This window comes from Acinonyx jubatus, chromosome C1 (assembly GCF_027475565.1).
Source record: "Acinonyx jubatus isolate Ajub_Pintada_27869175 chromosome C1, VMU_Ajub_asm_v1.0, whole genome shotgun sequence".
In the NCBI taxonomy this organism is placed as follows: Eukaryota; Metazoa; Chordata; class Mammalia; order Carnivora; family Felidae; genus Acinonyx; species Acinonyx jubatus.
In genome coordinates, this window is record NC_069381.1 from 42,824,773 (window position 1) to 42,842,271 (window position 17,499).

A 17,499-nucleotide genomic window follows, 5' to 3' on the forward strand; every position below is an offset into this window, starting at 1 on the left:
GGATGTCCAAGCTTTACAGCCCCCGTGTTCCCTCGGTCTAAGCCCCTCCCACAACATGGTCACTACCTGGTATGTATCTGTCCCACAAAGACTGAGCACACCCCGAAAGTAGAGTCCAGATCTAACTCCTCCCTGTGTCCTCACGCCCTGCCCCCAGCATGAGCTTGGCCCGGAGTAGACCATTTACTGGTTGAACTGAGAGATGGGGCATCCAAGGACTGGGGTGAGGGATGTCTGGAGAGTGCTTCCTGACCAGGGCTTGCAGCCCAGCATTGCTTTGTCAGGCTGGCGGCAGGCACTGGAAATGGAACAGCCTGCATAACAACAAATGGAGATTATTGGTCTGGCTTTTTATCCGCTTTTATCTAAGTGACCCAAAGCATAAAACAAAAGTGGCCCAGCAGCCCCAGCCCAGGCAGGAATCCTATTTCTGGACTGGCTCTCTCTCTGGATTCAACCAGAATCTGGTATGAATGGCTCAGCTGACGGGAACTGAGTGTTCCCCCAGCCTGAACCCACATCTCCCGTGTGCGGAGATGGCTTCCTGAGTCACACAGCACCTGGCCGAACACAGACAGAATAGCTCAGGCGGTGCCACGTTTTGCAAGTGAGGCGACAACTCCCCCAAATCCCCAAAAGTGAGGGTACCCCCAACCTCCAACCTGATCCCTCTTCTAAGCCCTCTAGCTTCTGAACACGTCTTCTGGGATGTCCACCTGTTTTACCAGTAAGACTGTTATTGGTTCAAAGACAAGGACGAGCCCCACTCGTTTCTTCTCTGCCCCAGACCCCAGTACACAGAGGCGCTTAACAAAAACTTACAGTTTCTACATCTTAACAATTCGCCAAAGGGAAGACACCTTCCATTCAAATCCTGGGACACAAGCCAGATGAAATCCTGAAGGGATACATATCAAGTCCCATGATGAGGTTCAAATTACATGCTGGGTCCTCCAAGCTGAACTCCAGCCTCTGTGTAAACTCCCGGCAGAGAACTAGCCAGACTCTGGTCTAATCATTTGTTCATACCTCCATCTCCCTGACCAACCGTGCTCCTCCAAGGTGCCTTGCTCATCTCTGCCCTCCAGCACCCTGCACGTCCCCTGGCCTGAAGGAGGAGCTTACTGGTTCTTTGTTAAATGAAGATGTCCCTCACATTATTATTTACAATAGTGAGAGAAAAGCAGAAAACAACCGAAAAGTCCAGCAACAGAGCAAAGAGTCCATGGATCCAGGTAGTGTCCAGGTAATGAGACACCATGTGGCCATTACTCTGAGAAGATATGGCTCATGAAGAAAAACTTCAAAGTAGAATATAAAAGCAAGGGGCACTGGGGTGGCTTAGTCAGTTAAGCGTCTGACTTCAGCTCAGGTCATGATCTCACGGCTCATGAGTTCGAACCCTATGTCAGTCTCTATGCTGACAGCTCAGAGCCTGGAGCCTGCTTCAGATTCTGTGTCTCCCTCTCTCTCTGCCCTTCCCCCTCTTGCACTCTGTCTCTCTCTCAAAGATAAATAAACATTAAAAAAATTAAAAAAAAAATTAAAGCATCTATGCCATGATTCAAACTATTTTTAGTGTATTTTCTTTATTATTGAGCTACAGCTGATAAACGATCCAAAGTATTTTTAAACCATGCATGTGAACAGAAAGGATCAATGAGCAGAGGAAATGTGATTTTTTGTGGGGAGGGGGCGGGTTTGTGAAAGTGCATCTCATTTTAATTTAGTTAAGTAAAGAATTCTTTCAAAATAATTTACAAAGAACAGGAGATGGAAGCCTGTCTTAATAGCAGAGGATGTTTTTAAAGGACAGAGAGGGCTTCGAAGCATGGAGGTGCCTGTATACTGTGAGTCAACAAGTTGGTAGACTCAAGCTGCATTTGCCAGAAACCTTCAGGTGTGAAAACTCTCCTCCCAGACCCAGCTGGGGAGTACCCTGGGGGACTCAGCTCCTGGCACCAAATTTTGAAAGGAGCTTGGGTACCCTACTTTCTGAGAAGGGTTCCCACGGCTGATGGCCCAGGGAAGTGGCTCCTGAATAAGGGGAAGGCTCACTGGCCTCCAGTGCCTGAGGCCTCTTGGAACAAAACCAGGATCAATGGGGGAAGCAACAAGGGACCAGATTTCATGTAATAGAAGGACTGTCTTGAAAGCAGAGAGCTCACAGGGCGCCTGGGTGGCTCAGGCGGTTAAGCATCCAACTTCAGCTCAGGTTATGATCTCACGATTTGTAGGCTCGAGCCCTGTGTTGGGCTCCGTACTGACAGCTCAGAGCCTGGAGCCTGCTTCAGATTCTGTTGTCTCTCCCTCTCTGCCCCTTCCCCGCTCACACCCCCCCTCCCCAAAATAAACTTTTTTAAAAAATTTAAAAAGAAACTAGAGAGCTCCCTATCACTAGGAGTAATTGGGGACAGACTGCGGACCTTCCACTGGGAATATTTTGAGGAGATAGGCAGTTTAATCTCATGTATGCTGTGGGAAATGGAACGCATAGTTACTGAGCATCTATATAAACTGGAATGTACTTTCAATACATATTATTTCATTAAACTTTCATAGAATTTTTTTTTTTACAGAGAAAGAAACTGAGACTTAGGAAGGTGAAACGGTATGCTCAAGCTTTCAAAGCCAGCCAAGGCAGAGCAGGAATTCAAACCCAGATCTGCCCAACTCCAAAGCTCCTTTCCCTCACCCCCTACTTTTATCTTAAATATTTCATCCGTTAGCAAGAAGGGACTCTGAATTCTAATTCAAACTTCCTCCCACTGTAGAATACGGAAATTCTCAGCTTCTCCACCCGTGAGCTATGGTGTGGCCTGGGGAATGCAGCAAACCCCAGTCAAACTGGCAGTGGCCCATCTGCAGGGCTGGAGGGCCAAGGCCAATGGTGTCAAGTCCTGCCTCCAGGCAGCCCTGAAGCCACCCTACCAAGCCAGTCCCACTAGTCCAGGTGCTGAAATGGCACAGGAGTCCAGGGCATATTCTAAGCCTTCCCAAGGTTCCTGCTGGGTGCCTGAGAGTGGACTTAGGAAGCAGTGTGGGGCAGTGGACAGAACAGCAGATGAGGAACCAGGAGGTCTGGCCTCCACCTATGGTAAGCCTCTCCACCTTCCTGAGCCCTGCTTACTTTTGTGTAAAATGGAACCATTCCATCCACCTGGTCCAGCTGAGAGCTGCGTGGAGTTTCACCTAGAATGCCCTCTCGTCAGCCTATCAGGGAACTCCTACACACCCTTCGAGGCCCAGCTCCAATATCACTTGCTCTATGAAGCCTTCCTTGATCACCTCCTGCCCTTGGGCCGAGAGTGAGTTACTCTGCTTCACTAGTACCCAGAACATCCCCTATCCTTGGACTATTTATTTGACCGTGGATCTTGAAGCAGGTTCCATGCGTCTCCAGGCGCACAGACTGGTGAGTTGGATGGACAAGGCCTCTGTGCCAACCCGAAACCAGCGTGGCCTTTAGGGGCTTACATTTGCAGATCTCTGTCAAGTCTGCCTACAGCCTCTGAGAGCAGCTCTTCTACCTGTTCCTCTCGCCCACCTCCCTCTAGAAGACTCTGTTTCTCTTTCCTTCCTATGCCCCACAGTACCCAGCTCAGGGCTAGGCACGTAAGAGGACAGCGCCTCCGCGAATCTCTCCGCGCATGACATGGAGAGTGTCCTGGAGCGGCTACAGCCCCACCCTACTCTGCTGGGACCGGCCGTGCTGCCTGGCCCTCGGCCACTCCTTACCCCACCCGCCAGGCTAAGGCCCTGCAGGGCTCTCCCCCAAGCCCAGTCTTGCCAGACTGTCCCCGGGTCTCTGCCCTGCCAGATCACTCCAGCGTTGGGTACATTATTCCCCGAGCTGGCAAGCACGCCATGTTCTCCACAATCTCACGTCTATAAAGGCAGAGTGGCGCCAGTGGTCACGGAAGCCTCGTTGCAGTCTGTGTCCCCCTGAGGCCTCCTCTGTCTCCTGGAGCCCACGCTCAGTTTGGGACCATAAGCGTTGTATCTTTAACCTCCTGTCCGCACCATCCCCACAGATTTTTTTTTTTTTTTATTAGTGAACACTGGAATGGTTTAGAGAGATAGCAGTGATAAAGGGCCTCTGAAAGGGCCTGGATCAGCACTGGGGCCCTCTGCCCAGGGAAAACCCAACCCCAGAGACACGGGAAAAACAATGCAAATCCATACCTCCAGTCAGACCACGTGGAGAAAATGAGCCAGAGGGTTTTATAGAGACAGCACAGTGCAGGGGAGACCTGCCTCAAGCCCTGACGCTATGCTGACCAGCCCATGTGGTTCTGGGCAATTCACCTCCTCCGGGGAGCATTCCCTGACTTCCCTGCACTGGCCCCGTTCCTCCTTGAGCTTCTCATGCATGTCCTGCCACACTGGGATTTCTTCCCGGTCAGGGATACCCAGCTCAGCCTACACAGAGGCGCACCAATGAGTATTTGTTGGCTGGACGGATGGACAGAAAAACAAAAGAACAAATAAAGTTCGATTCTTTGGGCCTACTGTTCACCTTTAGAATAAGACTCAAGTCTCCTGCCGCTATAACCCTAATGCCAAGTACCACGCCTGGTGTCAGGCAGACGCTAACAGCTCTACCCAAAGTCTGGGTCACAGTCAGGTGGCATCAGCATCTCCTCGGAACTTGCTGGAAATGCAAATTCCCAGGCCTCACCCCAGACCTATTAAAACAGGTTCTCTGGGCAGTGGGGCCCAGGAATTTGGATTTTAGTGAGGCTGTCAGGTGATTTTTCTGCACCGGAGAAAGTTTGAGAAACTCTGATTTTAATCATAGGTCTTTACGTTTTCTATGCCCCTGTTTCCACCTGTGCAAAATGGAGACAATGCCCATAAACGTGCTCCGGAGGGTCGCAGGCGTGTTGTTGTTACTAAACGCCTACACCAGAGGCCCGGCAGGAGAGAGGGGCAGGGAGGGATGCAGATGTAGCAGGTACAGCCCCATTCTGCTCTCCAGAGTTCTGTTCCCCCCATGGCTTACGCTCGGGATAAAAGCCCAGTACACCTGAGGGGATATGATGACGTGTTTGGTGGTGTGGCTGGGCCACGTGAGTGAATCTCTTGGCTGATCCAGAGGCCCTTGGGATTGAGCTGAAGCTGCACCCATAAGGGATGCTAGGAAACTACTGGAACCTGCAAGTTCCATTTTACACAGGACGAAACGAAGGCCAGAGAGGGACAAGACTGGCCAGAGGTCACCCAGGCAGTGTGGATGAGCCAAGCCTGGGATTTAGGGAGATTTCGAGTAGATTCAAGCAGAAGTGCCCACTGCAGGACCCCGCACTCACCTCAGCCCAAGAGCAGCGGGGACAGGTTGCCCGCATACAATAGGGGCCAACTCAGTACTCCCAACATGCTCTGGGCCAGGAGCCTCATGTGGGCTGACATTCACAGTGAGAAGCCAGAGTGTCTCCAAGGTGAAGGTTGGTTCTCTTGGGCCCCCTGCTTTGTTGGACTGAGATTAAAGGTGGGGGGTCTGGATCACTCCAGCAACCTAGGGTCCCTAAAAACAGCTTCTTCCCAGTCCTGACTCTTAAACTCACATTCATTCACTTACTCATTCGACAATTACTCTCTGAGTGCCTCCTGTGTGCCAGGCTCTGCTCAGATGGCTTTAATCCCAGCAAGGACAAGAAAATCATTCATCTGGGTTATTATTCTGCTTTTAGAGACAAGGCTCAGAGACGTTATGTGAACTGCCTGTGGTCACACAGCTCAGGAGTAGAGTAGTTTGACACCGAAACTCACGCTCCACCTGTGCTCTTATCACTCCCCTGAATTAGAAGCTTGGGTTTGTGCCTGGCTCCCCCCAAAATTAGGTCCCAGATCAGGCAAGTCACAGCCCCACTCTGAGCGAACCCAGATGTCCCAAAGTCAGCAGGGAAAATATCATCGATCTCCCAGGCCTGACTAGAGAAATCTAAAGAGAAGATGGAAACAAGGAGATGTGCAAACATGCGGTGTCATTGTCTGCTCACCTCTCACTGCTGGCTGCAAGGCACAGACATCTGCAAGGGTTATCTCCCCATAGCCCTGCAGGCAATGTTTTAACAGAGGTTTAGAGACGGGTAGCTCTCACAGAGCATACAGAAGCCAAGTCCGAACTTGAACCCAGGTCTTCCGGCTCCTAGACAGGGTCCCTTCCATCAGGGCTCTCATGGTCCTGCCACCTCCTTCAGCAAACCTCCTCCTCCAACCACTCCCGGAAACAGGGGCCCTCCCCACGCCACCCGACTCCACCTCCTCTCTCTACCTGGCCCAGAGTCCAACCTGGAGCCAGCAGCCACCAGGACCCTGTCCAAGAATCCCCAGGCAAAAGCAGAAGGGGAATAAGAGGCACCACTAAGATTTAAAACTTCTTGAACAGAACCTTCTTTTATTTTGAGGAAGAAATCGTAGACTTGGTTCACAGTTCAGGAAAAAAAAAAATTAATCCTCAGGTTTGGTTTGGGATTCAGCAAATTAGCACCGTTTGCTCTGGTTTGGGGTTTGAGGTTTTTGGTCAAGTCCGTGGGAAGCGAAAAACTGGGGACACCTCATTCCTCAGGCCCCGAAGGCTTCAGCCTCAATGGCTTTGAGGAACAGGGAACAAGAAAAGACGGTCAGGCAGGAATCAGTCCTGGCCTGGATTGAAAACCATCCCTTCTTGCCCAGGGCCATCTCCTCCTCCAGCCCGGCTGAGTGCTGGACCAGCCCCCAGCCTGCCAGGAGGGAACCAGCATGGCCCCCTCCCCGACACCCTGGCACAGCGGCCCAATTTAGATCCTCTGAGCCTGAGAGTTCCAACCACACTTCCCTCAGCCTGCCCTGGTCTTCCTGATGATCCTTCCACCTCCCCCCCACCCACCCCCCTGGCACTGGGACCCTGCGGGCAGGTCCCCATGCCAGTCCCAGGCCCGTCCACAGCAAGTCCTCAGTCCAAAATCCCCCACCCACTGGGCCTGTCACAGTTCCTTAAGGAAAGGCTGAAAGAAGCAAGGCCCCTGCCCATTCCTTCCCCAACCCTTGGGTTGAGTCTTTCGGTTTTTGATGTTTGTGTCCTGGGGCCAGAAGCACCATCCTTCCCAAGTCCCAAGGAGGGTCCCGCAGCCTAGGGCTGAGCCATGGCTGTATCCCCCTCCTCGGCCTCATTCGGGGGCTGGGAACTTTAATAACCACTTGAAGGTATTAAAATTTCTCCCTCACTCTTGCCTCATACCCAAAGGAGCATGGGCTTTGGACAAACAGGCCTTCAAATCGCACCTACCTCTCGTGCAACACTGCTAAGGCTGCTCTGCGACTTATCCACAAAATAGGAGTATCAATGATACCTATTTTGTTGGGTCTCAAGGATTAAGTGATATGATACCACTTAATGACTGCATCTAGTGAAACAACCCAAGGTCTCCTTTCTCCCCTCCCCACTCCCAGGGTGCAGTTCCCGTGAGGTCAGTGCACCCCACTAGCTACAGCTCATAATTACAAATGCATGGCAGCAGAACAGGCTTCATGCTGGGGTCCACAGCTCCATCAACAGGGTGCGGTCTGCAGGGTAGTTAGTATGGAAAGTCAGTGATCACTGAAGCTGCTTTTCCCCCACAAACAAGCTTGGTGGAACCAGATGGGCTCCTTCCATGCAGGACGCACAGTCACCCCCTCTTCCAGGTAAGAAAAGGAGCAGCCAGGAGGACTTGCCAAAGCCGGTGACAGAGCTGGGCTGGAATTCAGGTCTGCTGGCTCTAGAGCCCAACACCCTGCAAGTGACACAGCTGCCTCCCCAACACCTCAGCGTGTTCCCAAAAGTTCTGCTCCCCAGCCTGGCCGTTCAAGGCACGCCGGCCGGCCAGAGGAAAAACAGCCCTGTTTGGAAGGCAATAAAAATGTGTTTTTTCTTGCTAAACAAATTAGTTTACATCTGGTGATGTACAAATAAATAGAGGGGCCTCAGCCAGGCCCAGACCAGACGTCTCCCAGGGCCTGGGCTCCATTCCGACTGGATCTGGCCCCAGGCGCTGTGTGGAGCACCCTCACTTCTCACTTGCTCTCACGCCATCTCTGGGGTCTGTTGTGCCTCCTCACCTCCTCTCCCTCTTCTCTGTCATCACCCGGAGGACTGCCCATCTAGTGGGGATCCCCCAGTCCTCTTCGCCCAGGCCAGGGGCGGAGCAAGGTCTCTGGCATTTGCTGCCCACCTCCCTGCTGTGAGGGCCTCAGGCATTACTTTCCCCTCAGAGCTTCAGTCTCCTCATACATAAAATAGGGATAATGAGGTCTTCCTGCCAGAGCTGTTGTAAAAATAAAAATACCTGGGGGCACCGGGTGGCTCAGCCAGTTAAGTGTCCGACTTCAGCTCAGGTCATGATCCCACAGTTGGTGGGTTCGAGCCTGACGTCAGGCTCTGTGCTGACAGCTCAGAGCCTGGAGCCTCCTTCGGATTCTGCGTCTCCCTCTCTCCCTGTCCTCCCGCACTCACGTTCTGTCTCTCTCTCTCAAAAATAAATAAACATTAACAAAATCAATTAAAAAAAAAAAAACCTGAAGTCCCTACCATCATGCCTGGCACTGAGAAAATGGCCCCCAAATGTGGGATTCCTTTACTGTTCCCTGGCACCATCAGGCTCCTTGGGAAACACACGGGCTGAGTCTAGTCCTCCCATACTCCTGAGGCAGTGAGCACCCCAACCAGTCCCAACTCTGTTCCCCACCAGACCATTCCCTGAAGATACCCCAATACCCCTTCCTGGAGACCCACACCACATACCAGCACATTATACCCTCTGAGGGAGCCTGTCATCCAAAGCCTTGCTCCAGAGTCGTCTTAGACAGCTTAGGAGGTGCTGCCTTGAAGTGGGCTGAGGCTGTTTCGCTCCACTACATACATGAAGAAACCAAGGCCCAGAGATCAGATCACTTGCCTGGCGTCACGCAGCAAACCAAGTCCCCAGACTCCCTGCAAAGCTGGTACCTTCCACCCGAGGCCACAACGAGAAGGTTACTGCAGTGATGCAGTAACGGCACAGTCCATGGCCTGTCCAAGTACTAACACCCACTGCAAGTGCCCGATTCCCTTGAGACTTAAAAGCTTCTGACTTCCGCAGCCACTGACTTAAAAGGCACATCACAGGGGCACCTGGGTGGCTCAGTCGGTTAAGCGTCTGACTTCAGCTCAGGTCCTGATCTCACGGTCCGTGGGTTCGAGCCCTGTGTTGGGCTCTGTGCTGACAGCTCAGAGCCTGGAGCCTGCTTCGGATTCTTTGTCTCCCTCTCTCTCTGCCCCTCCCCTGCTTGCGCTCTGTGTCTCTCTCGAAAATAAATAAACGTTAAAAAAAAAGTATTTTTTAAAAAATAAATGGCACATCATGAAGGTGTGCGTGTTGGGGGGGGGAGGTCATACCTCCTGGAGCTATCAGCCAGGACACAAGGTGAGCTGAGAGCAGAGCAAGGGTGATACCTCTGAGTCTAGGGAAGGTGAGGAGGGGAAGCAAGCCCCTCCCTCTCTGGACCTCAGTTTCCTTTAACTGCAAGAGGAAAGCGCTGGACAAGACCCCCAAGGTTCACTTCCTAGCCAGAAAATCTGGCTTATCTGGACCCAACTTTCAACCCATTTTGGCTATAAAGTGAGGTGTATCTGTGATCCTGGTAATCAGAGTGTGAACCTATGACCAGCCCTGGCTGCTCCTTCCCTAGCGACCCCTCCTCGGCCTGGAAGGTTGCCCCCTCACCTCCATGTCCTTCTCCCACCAGGCCTGGATCCGAAGCTGGTCTCTTGGACACCACAGCCTCACAGCGGGTGGACATGGGAGGGAGTGGCCTCATACCTCACTTCATCACCCTCCACTACCTCTGGGCCACCCTGGGCCTCTGCTGGAAGGGGACGGGGTCCACAGGGCAGGGAGGGAGGCGGCGGCCACATTCATCCTAGCAGCAGTTGGATGACTGTGGGACCTGGGCCCACAATTAAAATAAACCCCCAAACAGCCTTAAAATAACTACAAGGCATTTCAGGAAGATTGTATTGTTGAATTTACTGTTTGTTTACTGAGAATCCGAGTTGGGTTTCAGATGAAAGGAGGAGGGAGGCCAGATGGGAGGCTGAACGTCTGACCTGCACATCTGCTGCTTCGGCAGGAGTCCCTGCACGCTTGGAGGGGAGGGGCTGCCCAGAGACCCAGATTCCTGCCCCAAACCGGTACTCAAGGTATTCGGGACCCAGAAAGCCAGCATTCCACCTCTACGCGTCGACTTCCCGCTTTTCAGAGGCAAGGAGTCCCAGAAAGAGGTCTCGGCCGCAGAATCACAGACACGAAAATCCACATGCTGGCTGTGCAACCCAGGACAAGTCACTGTGCTGGTCTGAGTCCATTCCTCAGCACACACCAGCCTCCTGCGCTGCTGTGAGCAGAGAACGGGCCGTGGTCCGGAAAGCCCCGGGCACAGTGCCGGCCTCAGGGGCCTCTGTGATGGCAGTGCCAGCCCCACATCCCCACTTCCCCCTCCAGCTCGTTGGGTTTCTAGAAATGAGTGACGGCCAAAAGAGTGCTTCAGCTCTGTGAACTCCTCAAGGTCAGGTACCAAGTTGGAATTCTCTGGGTCCTCGGTGCCCATCCTGGTGCTGGGCACAGAGCAGGGGTTTCCAGCCACGTGTTGAATGAAGGAGAGAGGTGACAGGGCGGGAGGGAGGCCTCAGGAAGGGTCTGACAGCACAGACTGTCCATCACATGTTAGCAACTAATAGCTTTAAAACCTTTTCATATCAAATATGGTGGCTGTCCTTAATGTCCTCATAAGGAAAGGCAAGGGGAGAGATTTCCATCCCATCCATTTAATGGATGGGAACATCAAGACCCAAATCGACTCAGAAATCCCTGCTCTATCCATGTCACGAGCATGGGGCCTGCCACCGGATGGCACCAGCACCAGACTAGGACATGGAGGGGAGAGCAGACGGCCAGAGACCTCTAGAGCTGTGTCACCTGGGGCAAGATTCTTAACCTCTCTTAGCCTGTTTCCTTCTCCTACAAAATAGAAATACAGAAACACCCTCACCTCATGAACATTAAATGGACCTCATGAACATTAAATTCTGTAAACTGTAAACAACATGGAGATGTGAGGATTATCATTCTCTTATGATCACAGAAGGTTTTAAAACTCACAGGGTCAGAAAACAAATCAGCCCTATCTGGGGAGGGGTTAGGTCCAGGCAAATGTGTGTCTGTGATGCTCCAGATACCTGCGGAACAGGTGAGTGCGTGAATGAACGAACGGCGTTTCAAAAGCTGTTCAGGTCACCTGAATGTATTCTAAGACTGATCCACCCCAATAACTAAGCAGTAGGAATAAGATATCTGATCCACTGCTGTCCTGGGATCTACACTTGCATCAGGAGAGCAGGGTTCTCTTCTGAGCCCATGGCTGTGTGACGATGTGTGCCCAGCTGTGAGTCACTGGACGGGGTGAGGGACACGTGGCACACTCTTCCCCAGAACTGGGAACGCAGCCCGTGGTGGGCAAAGCCCATCAGGGCGGGGCTTCAGGGCCTGTCGCCTCTCGCCTGGGCTGTTACAACAGACCCTCATAGGCCTCACTGTTCAAGGGATGATGCCAAGTGGGGTGGAATATGCTGGTCAGAGCCAGGAGAAGGGCCTGGATCCGAGAAGAGATTTGGGAGAATTCATGTAAAACTGTGAGCAAACTGAGAGAAATGGATGCTGCAGGCCAGGGCTTATGTCTCCAAAGGCGGCCAAGAAAGAGAACACGCGCATTCTCTCTAGGCTGACCAAGTGAGGGACTGGACTTCCTTCCACAGCTCCAGGAGCGGGGGGGTTGCTTTTCAAGGACCACTAAGGACGGGCGGGTGAAATGGCCCCTCAGTGACCACTCATTCCACAAGCAGGTGTGGGCGCCTGGAACAGACAGGCCCCAGACATGGCCTCTGCCCTCCGGGAGCTTATGACGGAAATTTCTTCTCCCAGATAGCTCAGAGGCTAAGTGATACACTCAAGGTCACATAGCAGATAGGCAGCAGGGCTGGGTCTCAAACCCCTGTTTTCTGATCTTCCATTATCTCCTTCCATAGAGTCACATGCACCCAGCCAGCCACTTGCTCCTTGTCTTGGGACCTTCCCTGTCCCCACCCACCGCACCCCCCCCCACCACCACACACACACATACACTCCTGTGCTGAGTTTATACTACACTAACTTAAACCACTTTGTCGGCTACTTTGCAAGTGTTCTTAATCTTTCAGCTAATTCATCGGCTCTTGGAGAATAAAGGAAATTTGAAATTGCTGTGTTGCATGCAATAAACTCTTGGCATCTGGCCAGCCGGGGCCATTCCAGGCAGATTCAGCACCAACCCTGCACAGATGCTTCCTGTTGTAAAGGTGACGAGCCTCTCTCCCTTTCTGCAACCCCTTCAACAACCCCAACCCCACGACCCACTCTGCAATTGTCCCCACTCTGCAACCATTCCTTTTCTCCTTTGGCCATCTAGCAGTCACTGACAGGGCTGACACCTGGCGGCGGGCCCTGGGCCAGGCCAGGGGATGAGGAGAATCAGGCATGGTCCCTGCATCCCCATGTGAGGAGCTCACTCACAGTCTGGGCAGGCCAATGGTCACTCACCTCTCACCCCATACATGTGACTGAAATAAACTGAACGTAATCAGAACAGGGACTTCCTCTGTGGGTTACCTTTTAACATGTGTCCCCAGAAGGAATGCAGGGGCACAAGCAGATGCCAAAGGCCCTGGCAGTGAGCCCATGTGCTGGTGTCGCAGATTGGTAACTTTTTACCTGGGTGGATCTGGCATCACTCATTAGGATACCTCTACGCTCCTGTCTGAATGGATTCTGTGTGTGTGTGTGTGTGTGTGTGTGTGTGTGTGTGTGAGAGAGAGAGAGAGAGAGAGAGAGAGAGAGCAGTAACCACAGAGCCAGGGAGGTCGGGCAAGGAGGAAAAGGATTAGGAGAGGCCCTTTTACCACTGGTTAATCTATGAGGATTTTCACCCAAAAAAAAAAAAAAACAACCAAAAACAAAAACAAAAGAGCAGCAGTAATTCATTAAATCATACTACCAGAGAGTACAAAGGGACCTCAAAGATCATCTCAGACAACCCTGCCATATTACAGATGAGGAGACTGAGGCCCAAAAGAAGAGAAGAAGCTAACACAGGCCTCCACAAAGGCTGGAACAGGGCCTTCTCAGAAAGGTGGGATGCCCAGCAGAAAGGTCGATGCTGGCTTCATCAGTCCAAACTCCTCCTGCCTCCCCGAAAGAGGTCCTGGTGGCTCAAGGAGGATACTGGCCCACCCGAAGAAATCCACAATCGGTGAGCTTCCCAGTAAAGTGTCACAATGCGGTAGAGTTGTTGCAGAGAAGGTCCCCAGAGATGCTGACCACCTGTGAGGCCCAGGCTCACTCCACTGGATTCTCCTCCTCTCCTCCTAAAGGTCCCCGGGTACCTTCCCGTTCTTTCCTTTGAACTTTCATTCAACAAGCATTTGTTGCAGACCACTATATGCCAGACACTGTGGACATAATGATGAGCTAAACAGATGTCCCTGCCTTGAGCTTAGCACCTAGCGAGAGGGTCAGAGAGTAAGAATCACCCGGATAAACGCAAAATGAACTCTGCAGGTGGCGCAAAGGGCCTGCACAGGGCGCTATGAGGGCCCAGGAGAGAAGTCGGGGAAGGTTCTGAACTGCAGGAGCAGCATCTGAACAGAGACACGCAGAGCAGTAAAGATTATGTGGGCAAAGGCTGCAGCAGAGGAAGGGAAAGCAGTCCAAGTCAGGGAATGACCCGTGCACAGGCCACAAGGCAGAGGGAACAGCACCCTGGAAGGGAGGAAAAGAAGGCTAGTGTGGCTAGCATACGCAGACTGCGGGGGAGCCCACTGAAGAATGTAGCCACAGAGGCGGCCACAGGCCAGAGCGCCCAGGACCCTGCGGGCTAAGGTGCAAAACGCGAGTGCTGTTCTGAAAACAGGAGCAACCCAGCAGAGCCGTGAGCAAGGTGAGGGTGTGTGGCGCGACCAGATCTGTGTTATACAGGGTCACCCCCCGACTGCAGGGTGGGAAACAGCCTGTGGGGAAGCAGGGAGACCAGATGGGAGGTCACTGCAGTTGGCCAGGCTCTCCCTGGGGTGGCGACAGTGGAGATGCATGGAAGTGGACACACTCAAGAGAGATTCAGGAAGTCAAAACGACAGGGCTGGCAGAGGGACTGGAGGTGGCAAGTCAGGGGGCTGCATCGAGAACAATGATCAGACAAGCTCGGTCCTGGCATGTGGAATCTGGGGGTCCGTGTCCTCACTCCCCGACCTGCACTGCTGGCAGACCTCGCTAACACCTCCTCAGCATTTACCAAGAGCCAGGCCCTCTTCTGAGCACTGATACGCACTAAGTCCCCTATCACGGAAGGGAAGTGGTAGCTGTGACTTTGAACCCCTGAGGGCAGTCTCCAGGGCCTGAGAGCCACACCAAAGGCCCCCTCTTGACGAGCCACAGAGCACAGTGACTGAGTGCAGAGGTGGGTGACGCTGGGTGAGTTATTCTACCTCTGAGGGTCCCATCTGTGAAATGGGGGTATGATAGTGCCAGCTACCAAGGACAGTCCCCACATGGATCAAATAAGAGCATCAAACAAATCCGTCAGCAACGTGCCTGGCTCCCGGTAAGAACAACAACTGTGTCCCCAGCACCGGCAGAAGGCTCAGCATGGGGCAGGTTTGTTGAATGGAGGAACCACCCAGGTGCCCAGTAAGTGCTCAGCTGGTAATGAGTGTCACACCCTGAAGGGTATACGGCGAGGGAGGGTGGGTAGCAGGGATACTCAAACACACGCGGGGTGGGGTGGTCACTTGCTGGGGACGCCGCACAAGGGATCGGGGCCCGGGGAGGGCCTGGCCTGGAGGGATGAGAAGCTTTGGACAGTCCTTCCCAAGCCTGAGGTTCAGCGACTCTCTCAACTCACCGGCCTGCCAGAGCACGGACAATTTTATGGAGCTCAGTTCCTTAATCAACCTTACTCTGCCGGGGCTTAGAGCTGAATCCTTTCCCCAAATTGGACATTTATGGGGCTGGAGGAGGGGCGCGAGAGCAGGATGGATGAAGTGTCCACATTCCAGCTGGGAGGTTACAGGCTTTCGTGTTCCTTCTTTCTAAACCCCAAACGTTCCCAGCCAGCCCTGGGAGTGTCCGTGTCTCCTCAGATGGGCAGCCCCCTCCCGGACCTCTGGATTCCAGCTCCTCCTCCTGTCTCTGGAGGGAGCCAGGCTGCTAGAACCTCAGAGGACCCCCAGGGCTCAACACAGAGCTGCCACATGGTAGGTGAAGGTTTGTGGAGGGTGTAAAGCAAATTTGGCCTGATTTCAGGCTAGTCCTGCTCCCTCTCACTCCTGGGCGGACGTGGGCTCTCCGTGCTCAACACTAGCCCGGGCCCCTCAGGGCTGTGCATGGGGACCAGTGCACGTGTGCCTCGCTTTATACTGCAAGCTGAAACAGCCCGTGGGAGCTCAATCTACCTGGGCAGCTGGTTCAGAGGGACCCCATTCTCACGAAGAAGCAGCTCAGGTGTCTTCTGAAGCACAGCTCTATTTGTGTCACTGCCCCAAATCAAACCTTCAGCAGCACCCCATTGCTCTGAGCGTCAAATCCAGGCTCTTCAGCCTGGACTCCTTCCCATCTTCTCTTCTAATGAATCTCCGTGGACTCCAGGCTGGAGGAGCCACCTGCCTTTCCTCATTTGGGCAGCAGGAGAGTGAGACACTCAGGGACTTCTGACCCTGGCCAGCGGGCTCCCAGTGCCACCCCCCCACCCCCATGAGCACCTCTCAGCCAAAGTCCTGGGGTTACTCCTAAGGCAGGTAAGCAGGGCTTGACCCTGCTTTGCTCTTTTCCTGTGGTTTCAGGGACTTGGTTCTGCCCAGATGAGTGAATGGACATCTACTCGGTGTCTGGCACTCAGTGGACACACAGGTCATGGAGAGGCATGCTGCCATCAAGGGACTCAAGGTGTGTGGGGGGGCAGGGGGGGCAGGAGGGGGGAGGAGACACACACACGCAGATGATGACAACCCAGAATGACAGAGCTGTGGGGATCCAGGGGGTGATACCTCACCCAGGCTAGGGGGTCAGGGAAGACTTCCTGGAGGAGGTCCCGGAGGGAAGGCTTAAAAGAGGAAAAGGGTAAAGGAGGCTCTCCACCCAGCAGGAAGGGCATGAGCAAGCACGCAAAGGTAGACAACAGCAAGGCGCACGCTCTGGCTGACCTCTGCCAATGCCCGGCTCCCAGGAGCAGTCCCCATCCACGGAGGCCACAGACGGGGGGACCAGACTTCCACACGCACCCCCTGCCACCTTCGTGCCCATCGGAGCCTGCGGACATACCATTCCTTGTGGCCACCCCGCCGTGGAGCACTGCGTCCCCAGAGCGCCGTGGTGTCTGCGCTGCCGGGTACGATCTGTTATTATCCCCCGTCAGTGCTGCCGGCCTGTGTACATTCCTCGGTAATGAGTCTGACCCTCCTCGGCAATGTTTAATCAGAGCCTAATCGACCCTGGCTTTGATCTGCTTCATTTTCTGCAAAAACCCCGGTACCTGATTTTTACAATCTGATTAGCAGGGCTAGCTCTCCGAAGCCAAAATTACCCTGAGTTGCAGAGATCCCTGCTGAGCCCTTTGTGTTTTTCCCCTCTCTACCAACAAGTTATTTCCTGAGACAACTGTCACTTCCCCACTTGCCTGCGACAGTCTCCCTCACCCTCATCTTTCACATGCAGCCAGTCGCCAAGTCTCAAATAGCGGCCCTGACCCATTCCTCCCCTCCCTGCCAGCCTTGGCCCTGGCCGCCAGCCTCCTGGGCCCTCCAATCCACATCTGATCAGAAGCAAGGCGTCCCCGACCATCTGGCCTCAGGAACTGCTCCCTGACCCCTCCAGCCTGACCTGCAACCCCACCCCCACCCCCCACCCCCCACCGGTGACATGCCAACTCTCATCCACAGGTTGTGTGAGACACAGGCCCTCCCCTCTGCCAGACCCTTTAGCTATTTCACGTCTCCCCAAAGTTCACACCAGGCTGCTGGGCTGACTCCTCAGCGTCACCGTCCTGAGGGCTTCCCTGCATTGTCCCAGTCCTGCCTATGGTCACTGCTTCCTCCATCTCTCCCACCAGACTGTGAGCTCCTGCAGGCAGGGGCTCTTTTATTCTCCACTGTTTCCCTGGGAACCAGACAGAGTTGGACATGCACCTGTGTACTCACTAAATGCTCACTGGATGAATGAATGAATGAAGATTGCCCTGCAGCCCATTATGGAGGCCGCACACCGGCAGGTCAGATAATGGCCCCTTCTTATCTTTCAGTGCTTCAAAGCACAACTCTCCCCTCCCTGCCTCAGCCCCACCCCTCTTCCCGCCAGCTCCTATGCCTCTGCCACAGAGGACACTGCTTTGTTCTCACTCACAGTACTGTCTCTTCCCTCC

At 53.5% G+C, this 17,499-nt stretch overlaps 1 protein-coding gene and 1 long non-coding RNA gene across 3 annotated transcripts in view; one reads left to right on the forward strand and one right to left on the reverse strand.

Annotated features, from left to right (window-relative positions):
* Positions 1-17,499, reverse strand: part of GLIS1 (GLIS family zinc finger 1) — a 227,239-nt gene that overhangs the window by 156,140 nt on the left and 53,600 nt on the right. The gene's annotated exons all lie outside the window — the stretch shown is intronic.
* LOC128313868 (uncharacterized) lies at positions 12,948-16,487 on the forward strand. Its single transcript, XR_008294884.1, has 3 exons — positions 12,948-15,340; positions 15,926-16,028; positions 16,228-16,487. It is a non-coding gene; the product is annotated as an uncharacterized LOC128313868 (long non-coding RNA).